Source organism: Phascolarctos cinereus, unplaced genomic scaffold (assembly GCF_003287225.1).
Source record: "Phascolarctos cinereus isolate Bilbo 61053 unplaced genomic scaffold, phaCin_HiC Scaffold_2;HRSCAF=192, whole genome shotgun sequence".
Lineage (NCBI taxonomy): Eukaryota > Metazoa > Chordata > Mammalia > Diprotodontia > Phascolarctidae > Phascolarctos > Phascolarctos cinereus.
Window position 1 is genome coordinate 277,853,944 of NW_027555625.1, and position 10,562 is coordinate 277,864,505.

Below are 10,562 nucleotides of genomic sequence, written 5' to 3' on the forward strand. Positions count from 1 at the left end.
TACATAGCAGATGCTAAGTAAATGCTAGCTGTCATTATTAATTATTATCTTTGTGGGGCCTGGGCTCTTAAGATTGAACCTGAAGCCACATAGGGTTTAAACTTTGGCCAAAGATGTTTTTTGATATCTGTCTTAGACGTGTAGTGGCATCCTCTGGCCCTGAAGACTTCTGTCTATGTCAGGAGTCCATGGTCACCATTTTGAAGGTTACCAGTGTTGAGTTTAGTTCAGGCTAGGTAGCCATCCTGCCTAACTTAGGAGTGTTCTCTGCCTCCTGACTCTGGTTTCCAGACTGTTTGACTGGGGTAGAGGGGAGGGAGACAAAGGGCCTTGGTAAAAGCTTCTGGTCAACCGTTTATTGTGCCTTAGACAGCCTTCTTGTCCGCTTCTGCCCACTTCTTTGTTCAGTAAGGTAAAACTCCAGAAAGGATGACTTTTCTCTGTTGCCATAAGACACGAAGATCTGGGACTTGCCTACCTATCCCCATTTGGAAGAAGGGGAAGTGAGCAAACTAAATAATGAAGCCCAAGCCTGGCTTTGTTTCTGTGAAGAGCAAGCCCCTCACCTGTTCACAGCATGATTGGGGGGGGGGGGTGTGGGGTGGGGAGGCTCAAGGCTGAGAATGAATGAGAATAGATTTGGATCTGATTTACTAAATGAATTCAGCAGCCTAGGCTGGACTGACAGCCCTGGAGATGCCCTCAAGCACAGAAGTTGTCAGAGAAGAAGGTGAGATTAGGTGATAATTGCTGGCGAGAATGAAAGTTGAATACACCCTGGTGTTTTAACTGGCTTCTAGGGGTTTGGTGGGCATACCCAGCTCCAAGGAGCCTTCCAAGAAAATGAGAAGCTCTTGGTTTGTGGGTTGTTCACACTCAGAAACTAAAGTCCAAACCCTTCCCAGTCCAGAATTCCATCTAAACATCTGGTTCTCACGGAGCAAAGCCCCCACAGCTGGGGCTTGGGATGAACTTTAGTAATGCTAGGGCTCCACCTAGAGCCTGCAGGAGGAGCTCCAGCTTGGCTAGCTCAGGCTCATTGCAATTAACGTTAATAAACTTCCCTTTATCTGTGAGGTTTATTTGAAACAGGCTTGCCACCACAAAAGATGTCATTTATTTCAAATTTGGGCTGGAATGGCAACTGTTCAGAATCTCCTAGCTTCTTTTTAACTGATGTTGGCTGGAAAGTTGACATTTCAAACTGCGGTTTGTTGTGAATTAAGTGGTTTAAGAGTGTTTCTTTTCTCATTCTTTTTCTCCACTTTCAACATTGAAGCACGCAGGACAGGACTGTTGATCTTTTCTGTCATGGCCCTCTTTGGAAGTCTGATGAAACCTGTGGACCCCTTCTCACAATAATATTTTAAATGCATAAAATAAAATGCAGAGGATTACAAAGGAAACAGTTTCTACTGAGATTCAGTTATCAAAATATTCTTTAAAACAAAGACAAGTTTAAGAACCACAGGTTAAAAATCCTTGAAGTAGAAAGTAGGGAAGCACCAGAATAGAATCCCAGAAATTCAGAGATGGAAGAGATCTCAGCTGTCATTGCATCCAACTCCCACATGAAAAGGAATCCCCACTCCAACATATCAGACAAATGGTCATCTAGCCTCTGTTTAAAGAACTCCTGAGGTAGCCCTTCCCAAACAGAATTATCCAGATGTGGTCTGCCCAGGGCAGAATATGGTGGGATTGTTATCTCCTCAAAGCTTTGTTGTTGTTCGGGGGGGGGGGGGGGGGGCTGCCTTATCGTGCTGTTAACACATCCTCATCTAGCAGTTCACAAAAACCCCTGAATCTTTTTGATATAAAATGCTGCCTAGTCATAACTTTCCCATCTGGCATTTGTGAAGTCCATTTTTAAAATCCAAGTGTAAGGCTTTACATGGATCTACTCAATTTCATCTCTTTATACTACTAAGTTATTATCCAAACCAATAGCCTGATAAAATGGAAAGATTTGGATTTGAGTCAAAGGACCCAGTTTCCAGTCCTGGCTCTGCTATTTACAATCCATGCGACCTCTGGACCTGATAACTGCTAAGGTAACTTCCACCTTTATCTAAAGCCTATGATTTCACAGTTTAGGTAACATCAGTTGGGCGCTAAGAGTATTTGTTTGTCATCTTTTTCAAATACAACATTTCTACATAGGACAAGATATGGGAAATTGGAAGAATGAAAGAATTCGGGAAGAACTGGGTCAGAAAAGAGAGAAGGCACATAGCAGTCTCCAAGGCAAACACAGCATATACCAGAAATCTAAACCAGCATAAAGTTTTCCTGTGATTATTTTAAATTCCAATGTCAATTGAAAACGGAAACCACATTTAGTGAAAGCCAAAAAAATAACTCTTCTCACCTAAAGTGGAAAAATTGACTTTGAAATGTGACATCTGATGAGAACTGTAATGTGACTTCAGGAGACATATCCAGATAGCCCCTGAAAAGGCCCAGAGTTACAGATAAGGATAATTCCTAAGGGTGAAGAAGGGCTTTATAAAGAGGGCGAGTGGCCTGAAACCAAGCAGGATAGATAAGGTCAGCAATATCCAAAGCTGACCTGATATTTCTTCATCTCTGGAGGTTAACTTGAGGGGTCTGAGAGCAAAATAGACTGGAAAGATACTTTTGGGACTTGGAAAGTTTCTAGCACTTGCTAACAAGTTTTAATGGTTTAATATAAGATACTCCAATACTTCAGTGGATCTGTCTGTAACACTGTTAATATGGGCACTCCTTCCAAAGAGGAAGATGGCCACCCATCCATGCCCACCCATTCTGTCAACTCTCATTCATTTCCTCTCATAAGTTTGCTTTTGTACCATGTACTGGGAGCCTTCCTCAAATTCTGTTGGCATCAGGAGGATATGAATGGAGCACATGGGCTGTCCATTGGATATCTTTTACTATATGGAAATGGTCTACTTTTTTAAAAATAGAATCGTCTCACCATTAGTCCCAAATCCTAACATTTGCTATGGTTATTGGAATGCTTAAAATCACTAAATCACAGAATGCCACAGCTGGAACAGAATTGAAACATGAACTAGACCAGTAGTCTAAACTATTTTGGCTCTGTACCTGAATATTTGTTTATCTGTAAATTATATACATGTATATAATTATATATATGTATATGTATATGTGTGTGTATATATATACACATATATAAATATGTACATGTATTAAAAGCATACATGTAAGCATTATAAAACATACATGAAATAGATATCATAAAAGAAAGATAAAGATGAAGTAAACAATATTTTAATATATTTTATTTATCAGTAGTACAAAAACTCTTTTTGTTTTATTATCATTATTATTACTACTAATAGTATTTTCTGAGAAAGAAATGATTGAATATACTTTCAAAAAATCTCCTTAAACATCTCAGGGGATAGTAAAAAGTAATTTTTTCTTAGTAATTTATTATTTACTTAATTTGATCAAGGTAGATAGCCAAACAGGTGAACTTTTTTTTAATATACTTCATTATTGAAAGATAGACAATAGTCAGGTATGATGGCACATATTTTAATACTTGCAACTGAGGAGTCTGAGGCTGGTGGATCGCTTGAGCTCAGCAGTTCTGAGCGTCAGTGTGCTAAGCTGATCTGGTATCTAGACAAAGTCTGCTATCAATATGGTACTCCCTGGGCTGGGGTAGCAGGCTTCTTAAGGAGGGGAAACTGGCCTAGACTAGAAAAAGAGCAGGACAAAGCTCCAGTGCCAATCAGTGGTGGCTACTGCAGTTTTAGACTTGAAAGAGGTTGAAAGAGGAGGACCCAGGTAGAAAAGAAGGGAAGGGAAAGGAAGGGAAAGGGAGAGGAGGGAAGGGGAGGGGAGGGGAGGGAGGGGAGGGGAGGGGAGGGGAGGGGAGGGGAGGGAAGGAAGAACAATACAACACAATAATCAAAGAATAGGACATAGCCGTTGATAGATCTTTCTTTGTGTAAAAATACATCATGGCTGATGTAAAAGCAATAAGCAAAAGTGAATTATCTCTACTTTCAAATCAGCAGAAAGCTTTCAATATAAATCTATTCATCTTTATTTATATGGTCCTACTTAATGTATGGTGTCACACCTTACTTTCCTGTTCATGACTGGATGTTTTAGTTGTGTTCTTGTAAAGGTGTGAAGACAGGCAAGAAAACCAGTTTGGCTGGATTATTGAATGGGGGAAGGGAAATAACATAAAATAATACTGAAAAGGTAAGTTGGAACCAAGTTGTGAAGGGATTTAGAAGCCAAAATGAGGTGTCTATATTTGATCCTAAAGTTACTAGGAAGGAGCAGCTAGGTAGCACAGTGGATAGAGCTCTGGCCTTGGAGTCAGGAGGACCTGGGTTCAAGTCTGGCCTCAGACACTTGACACTTGCTAGCTGTGTGACCTTGGGCAAGTCACTTAACCCTGATTGCCTCACCAAAAAGCAAATAAATAAATAAAGTCACTAGGGAGCCACTAGAGCATAAAGAGTGAGGGAAGTAAGAAGTGTAACATGGGCAGAACAAAGTGATAGGAAACTCACTTTGACAACTGCACAGGAGATGGATTAATGTGAAGTACTTAAAGCCAGGAGGCTCATTAAGAGTTCAGGAGAAGTGGGCCGGCACAGCCAGAGGTAGGCCTCTTTTCCCAGTGCAGCGAGTAGAGGCAGAGGCGGCTCCCAGAGCCTTCGCCATGAGCATCCCGGCCTTTATCGACATCACCGAGGAGGACCAGACGTGGAGAGTGTGATGAAGAGTGTTGGGTCCCTCCTTTTGATCCTGGAGCCTACAAGGAAGAAGCTTCAATTGAAAGCCTGATTGAAAAGCTGGTGAAATTTCAGGAAGGTGAACGTCCATCCCTGAGGCTGCACTTGTTCAGCAATCTTTTCCATGGAATGGATAAGAATACCCCTGTAAGATATACGGTCTACTGCAGTCTTATTAAAGTAGCAGCATCTTGCAGTGCCATCCAATACATTCCAACTGAAGTGGATCAAGTTTGGAAGTGGATTTCCACCTGGAACCTCAACACTGAAAAGAAACATACTCTTTTGAGGCTACTGTATGAAGCCCTTGTGGACTGCAAAAAGAGTGATACTGCTTCAAAAGTCATGGTGGAATTGTTAGGAAGCTACACAGAGGACAATGCTTCTCAGGCTCTGGTGGATGCCCCCAGGTATATTATAAGGGCATTGAAAGACCCAAACGCCTTCCTTTTCGACCACCTTCTTTCTTACTTTAAACCTGTCAAGTTTTTGGAAGGGGAGCTTATTCAAGATCTTTTAACCATTTTCGTGAGTGCTAAGTTGGCATCATATGCTAAGTTTTACCAGAATAATAAAGACTTCATTGATTCTCTTGGCTTGTTGCATGAACAGAATATGGCAAAAATGAGACTCCTTACTTTTATGGGGAATGGCAGTAGAGAATAAAGAATCTTTTTTGACACAATGCAGCAAGAACTTCAGATTGGAGCTGATGATGTGGAGGCATTTGTTATTGATGCTGTAAGACTAAGATGGTCTACTGCAAAATTGACCAAACACAGAAAAAAGTAGCATAGCACACATCGGACATTTGGAAAACAGCAGTGGCAACAATTGCATGACACACTAAATGCCTGGAAACAAAACTTGAACCAAGTGAAAAACAGCCTTCTCAGTCTTTCTGAAACCTAAATTTTTATGCATGATTTTGTTCTCTTTAGAGACAATTCTAAATCATAGTAAAATATTCTAAAAAAAAAAAAAGAGTTCAGGAGAGAAATGATGAGGACCTAAACTAGGGTGGTGACTGTGCAAGAGAAAAAGGTACCAAAGGAGATGCTGTGGAGCTAGAAACAGTTGGTTTTTGGCAGATGGCATATGGACGTAATGGGGTACTTTGTGCTGTAAGAAATGAAGTAAAGGATGGCTTCAGAGAAATCTGGGAAGACTTGTATGAACTGATACAGAGTGAAGTGAGGAGAACCAGGAGAACAATCTATCCAATAACAACATTGTAAAAATGAAAAAATTTGAAAGACTTAAGAACTCTGATAAATACAACAACTGATCATGATTGTAGACAATGGATGATAAAAATGGTACCCACCTCCCAACAGAGAGGTGATGGATTAAATATGCAGAATGAACCACGCATTTTTGTACATGGTCAACATGGGAATTGGTTTTGCTTGATTGTGAATATTCGTTCCACGGGCTTTGTTTTTATTTTTTCTTTCTCCATGGGGAAGGGAAGGTTTACAAAGTGTCATTTCCACATCTTTTCTCATTTCATCCTCATAAAAACCCTGTAAAATAAAAGCTACTATTGCCCGCATTTTACATTTTAGGAAACTAGATAGGCAGAGGTGGAGTGACTTGCCCAGTGTCACACAGCTAGTGAGTGTCTGAGGCGGGATCCACATTCAAGTCTTCCTGACTCTCAGTCCAAAACTCTGTCTACTCTGCCAAGCCACCTCTAGGGAAGTTCAGAAGAAGGGTGGGGCTGGGAAAATAAAGTAATTTTGTGATTCAGATCACAACCTATCCATGCCTGCTCAGCTCATCATTAGGTCACTTTGTGAACTCCCCTCTCTTCCCCCCACAAAAAAAGGAGGGAGGAATCATACTCACCAGTCACTGCCCCAAGTGCCAAAGGACATCGGCCATAGCCCAATGTCATCTGGAAGGTAAGGGATGGGTATGCAGGAAAGGGCAGGGTGGAGGAGTGCTGGGGAACAATGGTGAAGGGTAGAGGCGGTTGTGCTGGAGACAAACCCCATAACTGGCTGTCTCTAGAAGAGTTCATTGGTTAATTCCACACCTATTAGTGTTATGCCACAGCCAGAATGTAATCATGCCATAGTGTCTAGGGACACTGGAGGGTCAGGTCAGAGTGGCTACTCTGGAGATCACTGGTCTAGAGCAACCCTTCATTTTTACATTAAGGGTACTAAAACCCAGAGAAGTTAAATGATTCATCTACCCAAAGGCACACGTGGTACCTATGTTAGGATTCAGAGGCAGGTCTTTTGACCCCAAATCCAGCATTCCTGCTACTATACCATAATGCTGGATCCACACTGGGAAAGTGACTTGCCCATCTCACGGTGAGGATAAGAGAAAACCACAGCACATAGGATGCACTGGCTAAAGGCAGCTATGTGGCACAGTGGATAGAAGCTGGGCCTAGAGTCAGGAAGATCTGGATTCAAATCTGGCCACGTTGTATGACCTTGGGTAAGTCATTAAACCTCTCTCTGCCTCAGTTTCCTTGAACATAAAATGAGGATAATAACATCTACCTCCTGTGGTTGTTATGAGGATCAAATGAGGTATCTGTGAAGCACTTAGCACAGTGCCTGGTACATATACCAGTAGGTGCTTAGTAGTTGTATCCTTCCTTCTCTGTGCTAAATGTTCATAGGAAAAGCAGGCATGATGGTTTGGACCTGCACTGTTGCAGGGAATACCCACATCCTTGAGATCATCAATCACAGGAGTAAAGAACTGAAGTTGCTGATTTGGCGGCTGCTTTTCTTCTTCTTCTTCTTCTTCTTAAGGCAATTGGGGTTAAGTGACTTGCCCAGGGTCACACAGCCAGGAAGTATCAAGCTAGTTTGGTCTGAGGCCAAATTTGAACTCAGGTCCTCCTGACATCGGGCCTGGTGCTCTAGCCACCGCACCACCTAGTTGCCCCTGATTTGGCTTTTTCAGAGGTCAACATAAAGCTCAAAAACAAAGATATCAAAGAGAAAGGGCACCCTGGTGAGTTAACCACTTGCCAAAAAGCCATTACACAGCCCATTCTCCCCCAGTGACCTTGCTTAAGGAAGTACTTGCAAAGTGAAGCTCGGGTCAGAGGACAGGACTGTGCTTAAGCTTCTTGGCCTATCAACCCCTCCTCGAAGAACAAAGGATTGTTGGTTGTTTTCAAAACTGTGCTCCTACACACTGATAGTAAGTGCACAGGGCATTGCAAAGGAACCCTGGGCACTCCTCTCTTTTGCCCTGGTGTATTTACCATACTGTATCTTGATTGTCATCACTAAGGCCACTCACTCCCTTCCATTTTGACTTGTAATATATAAAATCTTTTTAATCTCAAATAAGATATTCTTAAAGTGCTTAGCACAGTGCCTGGTACGTAGTAGGCACTTAATAAATGTTTGTTCCTTTCCCTTACCCTTCTCCCAATGGTAATATTCTCCCAGTGATGATTCGTCTACAAATCATAGAATACCATGATCTCTGAAGAATCAAAATGGTGGGAGACACAAAGGGCCAACAGAGAGCTCTGTGGCGAGCATTTAAGTAGCCAGCAACCCACCAGCAACGAATCAGGCCAAAGAAATCACATTTAGTACACCATCCTGGAAAATATATGATTGAAAACAGAAGTGGGCTGGTCACAGAGCAAAACTCAAAAAGAAGGACTCAAGTATGTGAGGCAGACTCTCAGTGGACAATTTAAGGGAGAGTACAGACAAGATACATACAAGACAAGGACAGGATGGGTTTAGTCTGCACCGCTCACATTGGTGAGATCATGGACCCAATGTAGTATCAAAGTACATAATTACACATGAATAGTTTAAAGAATATAGGCAGCTAGGTGGCATGGTGGATAGAGTGTTGGACCTGGAGTCAGGAAGACCTGAGTTCAAATCCAGCCTCAGACAGTTCCTAGCTCTGGGACTCTGGGCAAGTCACTTGGCCTCTGTCTATGTCAGTTTCCTTCTCTGTAAAATGGGCAAAGCTTCCTGCTGAGTTGAAATTAGAGACAATTCATTTTTGCTTGTTGTTTTTACATCAGGCATGCTACATTTTTACACATAGAAAAAAGGCAGTTCCTGGTGAAAAGCTGTGATATTCAACAACTATAAAATTAGCACCTTGCTACCAGGGTTTCTGAGGATAAAATGAGAACATATTTGTAAAGTACTTTGCAAACTTTAAAGCACTATACAAATGCTAAATGATTATTATGACTTAGGAAAATAGCATGAAAAATACTTTCAGTTTTTTGTTTATTTTTTTACAAACTAAGTTCAGAGGTAGGGGTGGGGAGGGTGAGAAAGAGAGACAGAGAGAGACAAACAGAGAGACAGAGACTTCAGGATATCAACTCCTACAGGTGATGACTCTGGGACAATGAGACTACTCCACTGCAAGAGCTAGGAAGGAATGCTAATTTGGGAGAAGGTAAAGGGTGGAGAGCTCACCTGAAGTGTAAACCATATATCAATCAACCAATCAATAGACATGAAGCACTTATTATATGCCAGGCACTGTGCTAAGCACTGACAATGAAGTAAAGGTAAAAGACAGTCCCTGCTCTGTAGGAGATCACAGTCTAATGGGGGAGACAGTACGCAAATATGTACAAATCATACATAAAGGAGAAACTGGAGGTAAGGGAAGGCACTGGCATCACAGTGGATTGGAGGGTTTGGAAAGGCTCATGAAATTGAGATTTTAGCTGAGACTTGAAGGAAACCTGGGAAGTTGGTAGAGATAGCAAGGGAGAGCATTCCAGGTTTGAGGGACAACCAGTGAAAATGCCTGGAGATGGAAGGTCTTATTTGAGAAACAGAAGGAGGCCAAGGTGCCACCAGATCATACAGTATGTGTGTGTGGAGGGGATAGGATGGGGGAGCTCCTAAGGTGTAAGAAGACCAGAAAGTGAGGGTAGGCAAGTGATATAAACAGATCTCACTATATCTATCTATCTATCCATCTATCTATCTATCTATCTATCTATCTATCTATCTATCTATCTATCCATCTATCTAGGTCTATCCATCTATCTGTCTGTCTCTCTGTCTGTCTGTCTGTCTGTCTCTCTCTCTCTCTCTCTCTCTCTCTATCTATCTATCTATCTACCATAGCTTCCTCTTTTAACAATTATTTTTGCTAATCAAGTGCTACATTCAGTTGTTTCTACCCTTCTGGAGTTTAAGTTCTATCATTAACGCTCTTATTTTTAGCTTCCTGGAGCAAGGCCCCAGCACACCCACCCTAGTTATGGAGATAAAATAACAATTAAGATTTAAATTAATTTCTGTTTTCACCCCTATATCCTTCCTCAGTTTTTCCCAAACATTCTCCTCACAGGTCTCTCAGCGAACTGTATGTAAATAAGGAGTTGAGGCTGGGGTGATTGTCATGGTGCTCACACTCAGAACTGCTGCAGAGACTTTCAATCTATGTGACTCTACATAAAGACTCACAGTCATATTCCTGCCACTAAGCTTGTTTTACACCACTTTTCATAAGCACGTCCTTTTCTAGCATATTTGCTTTTTTTGTTCATTCTAAAGCAAAATCTTGACGAAGGCTGTTAATAGAAAGGTTGATTCTCTTTTAGGGAATAGGAAGTTGAGACACAGAATAGGTAGACATTGTTTCTATGCGCTGCACAGGATACAGAAGGGCTCCTGAGAGATACTCAAATAATTCCAACAGTAAGACAACACATTATATAGCCAAAAATAGAACTGATCCATTCAGATTCCCATCTTCTCTGTCCCTAAATCACATTACAATTAGTGTTTTTTATTTGATTGATTT

The 10,562-nt window shown here is 41.5% G+C and overlaps 1 pseudogene; it reads left to right on the forward strand.

The window, feature by feature from the left end:
• The first annotated feature begins 4,699 nt into the window (after window positions 1-4,699).
• On the forward strand, window positions 4,700-5,684 carry LOC110207356 (eukaryotic translation initiation factor 3 subunit M-like; annotated as a pseudogene).
• Window positions 5,685-10,562: the final 4,878 nt, after the last annotated feature.